Genomic DNA, 15,736 nt, shown 5'->3' on the forward strand with positions numbered 1-15,736 from the left:
AGGCTAAAATAAATTGTTCTTGTTATAATAAGGTTAGGTAAGTTTTCTAAGATTCTTTTGGAGAAAAATTAAAAAATTTATATTAACATTAATGAAAAAAAATTTCTTTAAACGTATAAGAGAAAATTTTATAAAGGTCTTAATTTTAAATGAGTTCTTGTTAATTGACCAGTTTTACATATTTGGCACGACATATATATATATATATATATATATATATATATATATATATATATATATATATATATATATATATATATATATATATAATAAATTAATTAATAAATTAATTTGTGCTTGTTATAATAAGGTTAGGTAACTTTTCTAAGGTTCTTTTAGTACAAAACTTATTATTTTTTACATTAACATATACGATTAAATATATATTTTTTCATATAAGAGAAAATATTAGAATCTACTTAATTTTAAACGAGTTCTTGCTAAATGACCAGTTTTACCTATTCGGCAAGACACACACACACACACACAAACACACACAAACACACACACACACAAACACACAAACACACACAAACACACAAACACACACAAACACACACACCACATACAACTGTATTAACTTTATTCAGCTAATCAGTAACACTACAAGCAATAACAGAATATTTGTGTTACCTATATTGTTTCTGTTTGCAGTTTATGTAAGAAGATTACTTACGTTTGTAATTGTTTTTTTTTTTGGATTGGAGATGTAATGAGTCCGTCATCATAAAAAAAACAGCTGTCACTGACACCTGACGTAAGGTCCTTCACGGAATTGCCTTGAACACATCTCCAGAACCACCTTACATTGAATGGTGCAGGGTAGGTCTGCAGTATGCCCTTCCAAACAATATTCTGAAGCAGTGCTCAACTGGGACTTGACAATGAGTGAGGAAAGAAGGTCCTTACTCCGAGTGTTTCGATAGGCGAGATGCAAGCAAGCAGCCCAGGATGTGGCGGCATGTTTAGACTAGATAATTCTTCTTGGAATGTGTAGTTGAATGTGTGTACAGTGGGTGGGTGTGTTGTGCACATGTTTGAGATCGGGGATGCGTATGCGAAGGCGTGTGTGCACGCGTGTCGGACTATCTAGTTTAATTTGTGTGTTTTGAGTTTAAGCTCATTGTACATGACTCACGAAATCGCAATGACACGATTACAAACAAACCATATCACGGGCGGGGTTAGAACCCGCGATCAGAGAGTCGTAAAACTCCAGCCCGTCGCGTTAGCCCAGTGGCTAACGCGGCGGTCTGGAGTTTTGAGACATTCTGTTCGCTGGTTCTAACCCCGCCCGTGGTATGGTTTCATTGTACATTAAGTGGAATATCCGAGTTTCTAAATTATGTAATCTGTTTAAAGCTGTTTCTGCTTTCTCTAATATCCTCTAAGTATTCACTACTCTGAAGCTGTTGATAAAATCCTAACACTTCTGCTAGATAAAACTGCACTCCACCAATATGTGAACCTCTTTTTTGTGGCTTCACTCACATTTAGTATTACGTCTTTTCCTTTTCTGTTCATTTAAGAACTTTATATATATTTATTTCATGTCATTCTCCCTTGTTTTCGCGTAATGATTTTTATCTCGTGTGGGTTTTCATGGTATCAATCTTTAGGTGTTCTCGCATAAACGTATGTCACATCACCAGTACACACATACCTATGCGAGTTGGCGGAGAATAAACCGTTTTATGGGCCCCGACTCTTCACTGGTGTAATTACTCCTAATTTCAAGAATTTTATCATATTTGAACTTACACTCTTATAATATTTACTTCCACACACTACACTCTCTCAGAGGAAGTTTGTTCTCACATCTGGTTAACTCTGTGTGCGCGCGCGAGAAAGAGAGAGAGAGGGGGAAGGGTGAGCGGCAGACCCATTTCCCTATATGTTTACATTTAAATGACCAGAGCTATGCTCGTTTCCGAATTTTCAGCTCAGTCACACGCACTGTAATACCTTCAAAGCAATCGCTTGCCACTCGCCCCGAACCATACACATACAATCAGGCCATGAAGTATACTACACGACACCATCTTTTCCACACACACGCAAGAGGGAGGTGTGGTGAGCAGTAAGTGCTGTGGAGGTACCGTCAAGGTTTTGCTCTTATTGCCCTTGGCCATGCGTGTCCATCCCAGAGCGACAAACGTCCACACCACAACCTAAAACTCTGCCCCTCCCCGTAACGCCTCCAGCGCCACTGAATATAACCCTCGTATAGAATAGGGTTGTCTCACGCTGCAGTTATATTTAAGCTAGTGTATCAAAAAAAGTGTCTGGCAAGCTGTCTCACACACAAAATGCAGTGATTCACGATTGCTGGTGTTTGCTGCTTCGTTCGAATTTCATTGCTTTTTTTTTTTTTAATTCGGCCATTCACCAGGCCACATAAGGTGATACTAAAAAAAAAGATTTCTATTTCTATGTTATTCCTTTTAGCATTTTTTTTGTGGCCAATATAAATGTTACATATTTAACGTTGTCTCGCATATCATTTAATGGACCTTAGATTTTCTCTTCTCCTATATGATTTCACAGGCTGTCCAACGCGTATATAAACTGCAAAATCTCCATCGATAATTATAAAACTACTTAATCTTCCTCAATCATATTAACAAAAGCTGAGCTAGGTTTTGCTGCTGCCTACGAGAGAGACGTGTTTGCAGCTTCGCCACGGGTCGTAGCACTTATAGTGTCTGCTCTGCTTGTTAATGCGGTAGATGTGATGCTCTTGGAGATCAATGCAAGTAGTCGGCTGGCAAAAAATTAAAATAAGTTATAACATTAAGAAAGAGTCGGTTTATAAAGTCGGTAAGAAAGACAAGTTATGTCTATGAAAATACTGTAGGGCCTATGTAATTATTACTGCACCTATGAGAGAAGTTAAAGATCAATATGGAAAATGAGGATGCTGTGACAGGAATGGAAAGCTATTGGACAAATTCTGTGTTTATTGAAGTCTTGGAAGTATTATGGGGTGTATGGAGGACAGATGAATGCTTTGAGTAAGTTATTGAGGTAATCGGATGAGAGCTAAGTCTAGTGGGTCAAAAACTGCTTCACACATGCTACGAAATTACGCAACCGAACAAAACTATCGTATTAGACATAATGGTGAAGCCAGTTGGATAGAAAATTACAAGATCCACGGACAATACTACATCCATTTGCCGCGGGCGCTGGCAGTGTACAGGGCTTATGAACAGATCCCGCGCCAACGGACCATGGACAGATAACACGTCCAGGGGTCACCTACAGAGGCCACGGGCAAAGGTCACGTTCAAAGGTCGTTGAATCGTCGGCGTCGTAGCCATATAAGGCGGAGTGAAGCATCCAGAGACGATGGCCTGCTCCAAGGTCCTCTACCACAAGAGCTTTCAGTTTTTTCGTCCTCCAGCGTTATAAAGGCTTGAACGTGGAGAAGACTCACCTGCCCTGCTGCTGCAACTTTTTCAGTCCCTTCTAGCGAGATTGCTTAGTAAAGTTACTTTAAGATGGAAAGACAGTATGTTGCAGGCTGTGTAACAAGCTAAATTTATTTCAGACGTTATAGTGTGCAAGGAAGCTTCCTGAAACAGTTTGTGATACTAATCCATCCTACAAAATCCATTCCATTTTTTTCTGGAATGCTTAAGACTTCAGGATATTCCCCGTCTACCCTCCAGGACATTCTCTTTCCCGGCTTCATTCCTTGTAGTGTCATGCCAATGACAATCTCCCTTAAACTGTCAATGTTGCCTAGGCAACGAATGACAAATCAGGTTTGATCCAGAGGTAGAGTAGCTCCAGTTCCTTGTATGAATCAAGATCCTGACACCTCTTGAAGAAGAATCTTAGACGGGAAAAGTCTATTGAAAACCAGTTCCCTGCTTGATAAATCACTGCCACTCGTTAAGTCAGTCTCAGAGCTGTTAAATTACATTTTCTGTTTCTGTTCCAAAGAAATGGAGAAGCCTTTGCTTTGCTCAAGAGAAAAAAAACTCAAAACACAAGTAATATTCAAGAAAAAAATAATATATTGAGAGAAATTTAAATCAAGAATTTGATAACTTTGTTATTTAGTGTTTTATTTTTCATGATGTGGCATGGAGTGCGGTATCGGGTACATGTGTACGACACTTCATTTCCATGGAATCTGCAATTATTCTGAATGGGAAACACTACACTCGCATAGGTCAATACACCTGGGCAATAGAAAATAACCAAATTTGATAAGCACAAATTCTTTGGATCAAATGTCCTTCAACTGCATCAAGGCTTCTCCTTTGAGGGAGGAGTGAATCATGTCAAGTGATGTATGGAACCCTCACTATTTTAAGTTGCTTAGCAAAGGCGCAGGTCATCTGGAGAGAAACTAACACACACTCACACACATGCACTCTCACATGCACTCTCACATGCACTCACACATGCACTCACACACTCACACACACACTCACACACACACACACTCACACATACACTCACACATACACTCACACATACACTCACACATACACTCACACATACACTCACACATACACTCACACATACACTCACTCATACACTCACACACTCACACACACACTCACACACACACACACACACACACACACACACTCACACATACACTCACACATACACTCACACATACACTCACACATACACTCACACATACACTCACACATACACTCACACATACACTCACACATACACTCACACATACACTCACACATACACTCACACATACACTCACACATACACTCACACATACACTCACACATACACTCACACACGATTCTCCTTTCCATTTTGTATTTTCCCCTATCTTTCTCACATCCTTCAATTTCCACTGAGAATTAACATGAACATCTCCACAGATTATATCTCGTATGCCTGACTAATCAGTTTCAATACAAAGGGACGATGTTTAAATATTTTTCTCCATATTCTTGCAACTCTTATAACAAAGGCTATTAGTATGCAAAATCTGACTAATAGAAATTCACTACATAGTAATCATATTCAATAACTGATTAGGTGAAGATTTGTCCTGTGTTCCATAATAAGGACGCTTGCTTTTGCATATCTGGAGATACTAATGAGATTTTAATAATAAAACATTTATGCTGAGTTCATTGTTACTAAGAAAGAGAAGAACAAAAGAGGCCCAAATTTTTTTTCATTAAGTTTTAATGAGTTTGGCTGAGAGGTATGAGCAAGTTACCTTACACCTGCTGCTCCTGTTCTTTTTGCAGTAAAAAAAGCTACCTGGGTATTAGTCGGCTGCTGGGGGAGAAAATTTCAATTATAAACAATATTGTTGACGAGGCACCACAAACATTAATGTGATCGTGTAACTACAAATAGGTAATCACAAATAAGTAATTTCACATATACACTCAACAGAAGAGGTATTAAGTACATCAGGAAGACAACATGTTCGCACATTCGAGTACATGCCTTCGTATCTGCCCCAAGCATCAGCCAGCGGCGTCGTAATCTTGTGTGTGTGTATCCGTTCCACCCCGCTGAGCCACAGCGTCCTTGACCATGGCCAGTCTCAAACTGTTTCATAATCAACTTTCTCCGCCGTTTGTCTGTATACGAGTATTTTGGCTCCCTTATGTCTTTTTCTTACCAGTCATTATCCTTTCTTACACACAAGTCTGCGCATTCTTAAATATCAGTCATTATCTCTAAGTAGAATTCTACTTGTACCTGTCTGTCGTTTCTGTCTCATTGTTCGACTTTTTCAATGTCTCTGCATTTCTCTCAGTGATTTTTGTATTCTCTTTCTTGCTACAGTTGTCTTTGTGATGGCATGCGGTAGTGTGTGTGTGTCTGTCAGTGAGAGAGAGAGAGAGAGAGAGAGAGAGAGAGAGAGAGAGAGAGAGAGAGAGAGAGAGAGGGACTGAAAATTCGTTATGCTCGATGCTTGACTTCGAGCTCCGCTTTTTATGAAGTTTGTCTTCTCTTCCTTCATACCCGGGGTATACCTGGAGGGTATTCCGGGGGTCAACGCTCCCGCGACCTGATCCATGCCAGGCCTCGCGGTGGATCAGGGCCTGATCAACTAGGCTTTTATTGCCGGTTGCACGCAAACCGATGTACAAACCAGAGCCCAGCTTCTCAAGTACTTCAGGTGCCTGTCCAGCTTATTGAAGACAGCTGGGGTCTATTGGTAATCCATTTTATGCATGCTGGGAGGCAGTTGAACACTCTTGGGCCCTTGACACTTATTGCGATATTTCTTTTCATTGGGGGATGTTGCACCGCCTGCCAAGTCTCATGCTTTCGTAGGGAGTGATTTCCGTGTGCAGATTTGGGACTAATCCCTCTTGGATTTTCCATGTGTATATTATGATGGAACGCAGGGGAGAAAGATACAAGATACAAGTCAAGGGACTTCAGCCGTTCACAGTCTCTCGGAATATATTATTAACGAATTCCTGAGAATGATTAAATTGATTAGAGTTGTTCAGCGCTGAGGCATGCAAGCAAGTCACATATGAGAATACTCAAAAACCTTATAATTTACTAAATTATGTAACCCAGGAGAATTAATAACCCTGGATAACCCATGAAGCCATGCAGTGTGGGTCATTTTCACTCGGGTCCATAGTAAATCCTCCCCAAATGCGACCCACAGCAGACGATTATACCAGTCATTTCGGTGAACATTGCTCTCTACCTCTGCTCAAGCCAGGAAGATAGTTGTGGGAGGCCTCAGAGTAAGTGAAAGCTGATTACGACAAGTGTGGAGCAATATAGGACAGGTTTGACAGCCCTCACAATAGATGTTGAGCAGTGTAGGACAAATATGAAAGCTGTTCAGGCGTGGGAACTCAGCGGAGGTGAGAACGGAAGCCAACACCTGCTCGTCACAGGGTGTACCGAGACGTCTCAGGCCTTAATCAAGTTACAGTTTAGGTGCCATGATTACAAGCTCGGTAATAGGATAGATGAGCAATTACCCACACCAAGGAAACAGATAGTCAAAGGAAGGGTGAGAGTGTGTGATGAGATTCTCAGGAAAACACGAAATGTAAACACTGCCGCAATTAAAAGGGACACCAATATTTATCTTATAACTTCTGTGATTATCAATACCGTTATTACTACTAATATTACTAGACCTTATTAGCAATAAAAACTAACACAGAAAAGGTAAACAAGTAGAAATAGAAATTAAAAAAAAAAACGTACACAAATCATTCTTATCAACCTTTAACCATAAATATCCCCACAATATTTTATTCATGGGGAAGTTCTGAACTCTTAAGGGTCAAACAACCTCTGAGGAATGGGAAGTAACCAGATTTAATCCAAGGATGGGAAGGGTATCTATAAAATCCTTGGATCGAGAACGCTTCACCAGTATCAAAACCTTGTGATAAAACGAACAATAGAAGCGAACACCAGAGATACTGCATCGTCACTCTCTTTTATCTTTAACTGGGGAGGGGAGGGTACATATTTTTACCTTTTTCTAATAGGAAGATGTTGAGAATGTATATTCACGAAGTTTGAAGATAGAGGTCATATGAGATAAATACATTCAGATTGACAGGAGCGTTATGATTATTATTATTATTATTATTATTATTATTATTATTATTAGGTATATCCGAAATGGTATGATTAGGTGGTTGCTGAAATTTTCTTATTATTCACTACCTTTTCGATTTTTTTTCGCTCATAACTCAGTTTTAAATTTTCGACGTTAGTGTATGGTAATGAAGATCATAGTCATGGAGCAACTTGAACATGTTCACTTGCCTTATGAATAACAAAAAAAGGCACAATACCGTGACTGGAACGATATACAAATAACCCGCACATAAAAGAGAGAAGCTTACGACGACGTTTCGGTCCGACTTGGACCATTAAACGTCTACGATGGGGGTGCCCGGGTGTAGCGCATGTGTCTTAATTTTATCTTGTCGGTATTATATACCTTTCTTTTACTACTACTACTACCACCACCTCTTCCTGCCTATATATACCCGTCCTGCTCCACTTCTGGTTAGTGTGACTTTGTAAATGGTCCAAGTCGGACCGAAACGTCGTCGTAAGCTTCTCTCTTTTATGTGCGGGTTATTTGTGTATTGCCTTATGATCAAAGTTATTAAACCCATTTCCAGCATCCTGGAATAGCCCGAATAACTTCCAAAACCTATAGTTCGGTAGCTACCAATCTTCAGATAAAGATGCCTCCTAATTCGGCGACAGCGAAGAGTGAAATTCAAGTGTTTAGGTGAAGATTTGACCACTTTGCATGTAAAATTGTGTGAAATTTTGATTACTTTTAAATCATGTTAACAAAAATAAGTTTTCCAATTCTGAACTGCTTCAGCATTATGGGCTGATGCATCTTAGCACTAGGACTGTACCCATTAACAATTACACATCAGCAAATTTGCTGATGTAAAATAGTAAAAATATGTGGAATCGTTGGAAGCAATGCCATAACTGGAGATCAACTTATGTGATCGGCTTTAAATTTTCACCATAAGTTTTGTTTCATCACAAGGATTACGTTGTCATTGGGTCCCATAAGTCCCTGTTTGCCAATTTTGCAGAATAAATAGTGATTTTAACTTTTATTCAATACCTAAAGCATGTTCTGATTGGCTTCAATTTATTATTGATGATGAATTATATAACAAGGATGATACAACATATATTTAATACAAGTAGGCTTCAAACTTTTACAGTCAGAGGGCTCAATGTGCTGTGTAAATTTCAATTTGCTAATTTTACTAATTTGCTGCCTAAGAAAAAAGAGAAATTTATCGTTTGATCTGCTTCCAAAACTAAATGCTGGTGTATCTTAACTGGAAGTATTTTTTGTGTATGGGCTGTGTGAGTACCAATTTGCCATTTTTTTTTTCTTAATAATTTTTTTTTGTCTTACAGGATTGTAGAGAAATTTAAATGGAACTTAAATGAAGAAAGAAAATGGAAAAAATATAAATTCACGTTTTTACAGTGATTTTAAGTTTTCTATTGTTTGGAACATTTTCAACAATGTTTTCGCATGCTGGCTCACAAAATTTCGTTTATTACTCGAGAACGCCTTAATGGATGAGCTCAAATTTTCAACTATGGTGTAATGTGTCATGGGCAAGATTCATGGGACTAATTCCATGCGTGGGTGCCCTATGCACATTGTTACATAGGTCATTTCCAAATTTTGCTTCTGTGTGATAAGTAGAGACAGACTCCTCTGAATGGCCTTAAAATTTTACAGCTTCTTTATCTTATCTAGGAGGAAGTTGGAATATTCAATGATGTGTGTGTGTGTGTGTGTGTGTGTGTGTGTGTGTGTGTGTGTGTGTGTGTGTCTGTCTGTGTCTGTCTGTGTCTGTCTGTGTCTGTCTGTGTCTGTCTGTGTCTGTCTGTGTCTGTCTGTCTGTCTGTCTGTCTCTGTCTGTCTGTGCGCGCGCGCGCGTGTAGGCCCCATTTTGGCACTTTTAATAACGATTTGGTATAGTATTATTTTTCATTATTGTAGCCTGAAGGCTAGAGCTCTCGCTTCACACAACAATGGTCCGGGTTCGATTCCCGGCAAGTGTAGAAACACCCGGCGTGTTTCCTTACACCGGTTGTCAATGTTCGCCGTCAATAAAATGGGTACTTGGGTGTTAGCAGACTGGTGTGGGTCGCATCCTGGGACAAAACTGACCTAATTTGCCCAAAATGCTCTGTATGGCAAACGGCTTTCTATGTAGTAGTATGTCATTGATGTGAGCTAGGTCTGTATACCTTGTACATGTACTTGTAGAAATAAAGATGTTATATTATTGATGCTAGTGAGGGGCTCTTGATCCAAGAAACTGAACTTATCTTCCCCTGATCTGATCAAATTTGAATGCCTCCCATTTCACAGGCGTTCTAAGATCCCTACAGGTTTAGCGCTTATCCCTGATTAAAATATAACAGCTGTGAAAGCATCAGTCTTCATTGGCCGGTGCATAGTATGCAATGGATCTAGCGTGTTATGAGTTTAGGCTGTATAGGTAAAAATCTTGTTAGATTCTGTGTAACAGCGAGAGAAATTTCAATTACTCAGATATGGTAAACATGAGGAAATTAAATCTTCATCAGAGTACAAAACAAATTCTGGCCACAAAATAGAGCGAAACACCAACGTCAAAGACCTGGGAGTGATCATGTCGGAGGATCTCACCTTCAAGGACCATAACATTGTATCAATCGCATCTGCTAGAAAAATGACAGGATGGATAATGAGAACCTTCAAAACTAGGGAGACCAAGCCCATGATGACACTCTTCAGGTCACTTGTTCTATCTAGGCTGGAATATTGCTGCACACTAACAGCACCTTTCAAGGCAGGTGAAATTGCCGACCTAGAAAATGTACAGAGAACTTTCACGGCGCGCATAACGGAGATAAAACACCTCAATTATTGGGAGCGCTTGAGGTTCCTAAACCTGTATTCCCTGGAACGCAGGAGGGAGAGATACATGATTATATACACCTGGAAAATCCTAGAGGGACTAGTACCGAACTTGCACACGAAAATCACTCACTACGAAAGCAAAAGACTTAGCAGACGATGCACCATCCCCCCAATGAAAAGCAGGGGTGTCACTAGCACGTTAAGAGACCATACAATAAGTGTCAGGGGCCCGAGACTGTTCAACTGCCTCCCAGCACACATAAGGGGGATTACCCACAGACCCCTGGCAGTCTTCAAGCTGGCACTGGACAAGCACCTAAAGTCAGTTCCTGATCAGCCGGGCTGTGGCTCGTACGTTGGTTTGCGTGCAGCCAGCAGCAACAGCCTGGTTGATCAGGCTCTGATCCACCAGGCGGCCTGGTCACAGACCGGGCCGCGGGGGCGTTGACCCCCGGAACTCTCTCCAGGTAAACTCCAGGTAAACAGCTGGAAAATTGCATCTAGATGGGTTTTCCTTAAGAAATGCATGTTATGTGCCAAGTTTATCAATCAAATTAGTTTCTATGAAGTAACTAGGGACATTTCTGGTGACAAATGTCACTATTTTACTTTATTTAGTCATCTAAGGTTACAATCGACAGTGTTCTTTTATGTAACTGTATCATCGGTGTCAATTGTCAATGCTGCAAAAATTTTAATTTAAAAAGACTGTAAATGTCAACAGGTTAGCTATGATAAATTGAGCAAATGGACGGATTGAATGATGATGAAATTTGATGTAGATAATAAAATACATGGAAGAAAGCGAAATGAAATATGACTAGTCTGTGACTTTTTTTTGTCACAGTCATAAAATATATACGAAATTGTGAGAAACTCATACTTAACCCAGGTAAATAATACAGAGCTTTCAAATATGTGAATGAAGAGGTGCTAAAACACTGTACACAATATATTTTAGGCAAAATTGGAATAACTAGCTTCTGTGTAGTTCCCACATTTAAAAAGAACTCGTGGAAAAGTTAGAAAAAAATTAAGATAGCCACAATAGCTACAAGGCCTGGAAACTGGATTAATTGAAAACGTTAAAGATGCCTACTCTTGCTGACAGGTGGAGACGTGATAGTCGCATTGTCATAAATGAACAAGAAGGTACCAGCACCATGAACAAAAGCATACTGTTGTAAACTGAAGAAAACTGGATCCGAAAATGCATTTTAATTGTTTTTATTGCAGGGCTGTTGACCAATGGAAAAAGAGATATTTGATGAACTCGTTATAAAATACTGGACAGCACTAACATAGCTCTCTTTCCGTAGATTTAAATGGCAATTTAACAGACACACATACACACATAAATAATATATATATATATATATATATATATATGTATATATATATATATATATTTCACTCACACCCTCTTTTTCTGGTGTTAATTATCTTAATAAAACGCAAAAGTAACTATACCTCTCAGGCGACTAAATTTCTAATAAGATAAAATTTGCAATAATTAAATCAATTTTTTTTCCGTCTCCCGCCACGCTAGGAACGTATCTAATATAAAAAATAATTACTGAAGAATACACCACTTTAAAACAGAATTCCAAGCAACACTAAAGAAGTTAATAAAAACTGACATGATTTGCGAGAAAATGAACCATTAACAAAAATATTACAAATCTATATAAAAAAGATCCCTTAAAACTAACATACAAGACGTCGATCCAGATCACTTGTTAGGAAGCACTTGGTAGCCACCCACCCATGTAAGAACACCAGCGGAGATCGATAACGACCCACACCGACAATAGACCATCTCACATCACTACGGCATCTTGACCGCTAAACTAGCGACGCGTGACCTGATGTGCACCACAGACAATGATAAGACCAAACCGTTGCGATAACTATGCTGGGTATTTAGTGGACAGTGAGGAATGGTGGAAATTAATGGGAGTGGTGAATATAATGATTAAATGGATGGAAAAATTCCATTATATTCATGGCATGCATTGATACCTTGAGAATGGATCCAGATAGTATAATGCCCACATTTTGCAAGCTATTTTGGGGATAAAGTATCGCTCCATGTTGAGCTTTATAAAAATCATAAAGTTGTCCCAATAAATGCCTGTTCAGCAATGTGTGTTATTTGCTAACCCACAGAGGTCGAGCAGCTCCTAGAGAGGTAGTCAGATTTTATCAGAGGGGCATGAAGGGTAGCTTTAGTTCCTCAGATCGAGTGCTTTTAATCCCCCTGAAAAGTAAGAGAAGACAGTAAAAACAAAATATCTTCCAATATAAAGGTTGTTCGCCGGGAGTTCATGTATTCACTTCTTCCCAGGCTACCCTATCCCCACCTCCCAACTATTAAATACTAGTTATCTCAGCTTCTTGTATGACTGCCTTCCCTTCCTCTTCATTATTCAATTAGCGTCGCTACCTGCTACGATGTATTATGGCTCCTTCTATTAATCACTTGCTCGTACAGGTGCACTTCCTACCCCTTTTGTTGACGCCTCATGTATTTCTTTAACAATTCCTCAGCCTAACACTCACTTTGACCATCACAATCTACAACTCGGCCTGTCAAAGTTTCGAATATTGATCGCCTGGGACGAACAAATGAGTTGATGTAGCAGAAAAATAATGCGTGTTGCATTCAACTCAGGAAGCGTATGGTCTGCATTGCAGCTGTTTGTGCTTCCCTGGCTTCCCACCCTTTAGATCCAGTGTTGATAAAAAATCAAAACAGTCCCAAAATTGTCTAAGCCAAATAAGAAGGAATAGTCATTTAGTGAGCATTATCAACATCTTACAATGGAGGAGATCTAAGTCTTGAAGAAAGAGGGCTTGGTTTTCAAGCAAGCTATTTCAATTTTTTTTTAATCATTCATGGTCAAAATGTTGAAGGAAGTAGGCGAGATCAAGGTCTTGCAGCAAGCAATATCAGGATTTTGCAGTGAACTGGAACAAGATCCTGTAGCGAATTCGATCTAGATCTTGGTCCAGAAAAAGTTGTTCAAAAGCAGTCCGGAATACATTTCAATGATCGTGGCTTTCATCTCTGCTTCATTGTTCCTGATGTAGTTACATATTGACAATATATTCAGTTTATTTCAAGAAGCAGTGGCAAAGGACGAAATCAAAACAAAATCTAACCGCACAAGATGAACTGCCAAAGGTTCATAAAGAATTTATGAACCTCTAATTACCTGTTTCCTTTGGTCACGTGTACCTCGTAACTTGGTCAAGATGTGGATAAGGTGAAGGCATAAAGGAAGATTAGGGAATGATAGCTGAGGAAGTGAGGTTCAAGTGTTATGATAATACTGTGCGATGCTCTGTGTGGGAAAATTATCTAACACATAATCTCATTTTTACATGACTGCTATTTATTTAGTTCTCCCCCCCCCCTCTATCCCTTCCCCCTTCTCCCCTTGGCTCCTTATCCACTTCTCTCTTCTCATGTGTATAGAGTTCTGCCTTCAGCGTGCGGCAGAACACTGCCAAGAGTTTAATTATTTTTGAAAGGCAGTGTGAACAACGACCGATGGTCATGTGTATGTTGCTAGAGGGAATTAAAGAGAGAGGAAGGACAAAGAGAGAAGAAGGAAATAAATGAGGAAGAGGAAGAGCGCGCAAGGAGGGAAAGAGAAACAGAAGGAGACGAAAGAAAGAACAAGAGGAAGCAGGAACAGAATAATGAAAGTGAGAAGAAAAAACAGAACTAATGAAGATGGTAATTAGATGAGTGAATAATTACATCACTTCCATGTGTAGAAGAGACTTTGACGATAAAAAGATAATTAAGGAGAAAAGAGAAACTGCTAGGAAACATGCGAAAACAAAGGGATGAGATGAAATACAGTAAGAATATCAGTGAAAGGAATAAGATAAAAAGAAAGAAAGTTTGATTAAATAAAAGAGAGGAGACAAAGACAAAAAACGTTAAAAATATACAAACAGGAACCTCAGAATGAGAAAAACGAACAGGTAAAGCGGTAAATAAACATAAGAGGAACAATATGAAGAAAGATGTAAGAAGAGCGATGGAAGGAAGAACAGTGAAATATCTAGAAAAAATTAAAAAAAAAAAAAAAATTTAAAGGGGGAAAAAAAGACAATTGAGGATAAAAGAGTAAACAAGGAGATAGAATGGAGGAACAAGAGAAACCAGCAACCAAGAAGATAAAGACAAGAGTGATAGGAGACAGGAAGAGGATGAGACTGTGATGACTCCTCTCAAACCTAAACACCGTGATCCAGCAGGCTTCTACTGACGTGATCACCATCCTACCTCCTCCTGGACACCCTGTTATCCTTTTCTTCTGCCTTTCATTTAGACATTGCTCTTTTCCTATCTCTTCTCTTCTTTGTGTGTGTGGCTTTTCCACTCATCTATTTTACACTTCTTACTCATTTCTGAAACTTCCATACGCCTTTCATCATATTTTTTTCGATTGTGTATTTGTAACTGATCGATTCATTCCGCTCTCTTTTCTTTTCCAATCGTCTTTATCCATTTGACCACTTTCTAGCTCTTCCCTCTCTCCTCTTTCTCACTTCTTCGTTCTTGACTCTCTCCTTACCCATAGAGTATCGCCACCTAAAGTACATACTTTTCTCCCACTCCCCAACAATTCTCTCTCTCCCACTTCTCTCCATCCCAGTCTCCAACACACAATTCACGGCTTATTAAAGACATATGCTTCCAAGAGATCGATAAATTTCAAGGGATTTCTCTTGGTCAGAGAAAATACCGCCGACATTTCAATAGGCCATTAAATACTGCCAAAATGCAATACCTTCGTTGAAACTTCCGAGAACATCACGAGCTAATGTAAATATATGCATAAATGCATTCATGTACACATTGGTAAGCAAAATGTGTAAACATATTTAAGCATATACTGAATAAAATTGTATGTATTTCGTGCCGAATAGGTAAAACTGGTCAGTTTGAAAGAACTCATTAAGTCCTACTATTTTCACTTATACGTTTAAAGATATACTTTTGTCATTATGTTAATGTAAAAATTAATTATTTTGTACCAAAAGAATCTTAGAAAACTTACCTAACATTATTATAACAAGCTCAATTTAATTTAGCCCAATACAACTAAACATATTTTAGATAAATTTACAATAATTTAATAATAAACAAGGATAATATATATATATATATATATATATATATATATATATATATATATATATATATATATATATTAGTTAGGAGGAGGTGCGGGATTACCAAAACTGTTGTCCAGAGGGCTGAGGAAGGGTTGTTGAGGTGGTTCGGACATGTAGAGA

The 15,736-nt window shown here is 38.9% G+C and overlaps 1 protein-coding gene and 1 long non-coding RNA gene across 2 annotated transcripts in view; one reads left to right on the forward strand and one right to left on the reverse strand.

Moving 5' to 3' along the window:
• Positions 1–15,736, reverse strand: part of LOC138853596 (uncharacterized) — a 208,327-nt gene that overhangs the window by 168,664 nt on the left and 23,927 nt on the right. The gene's annotated exons all lie outside the window — the stretch shown is intronic.
• LOC128693633 (serine proteinase stubble) overlaps positions 1–15,736 on the forward strand; it is a 37,793-nt gene that overhangs the window by 622 nt on the left and 21,435 nt on the right. The gene's annotated exons all lie outside the window — the stretch shown is intronic.

This window comes from Cherax quadricarinatus, chromosome 34 (assembly GCF_038502225.1).
Source record: "Cherax quadricarinatus isolate ZL_2023a chromosome 34, ASM3850222v1, whole genome shotgun sequence".
In the NCBI taxonomy this organism is placed as follows: Eukaryota; Metazoa; Arthropoda; class Malacostraca; order Decapoda; family Parastacidae; genus Cherax; species Cherax quadricarinatus.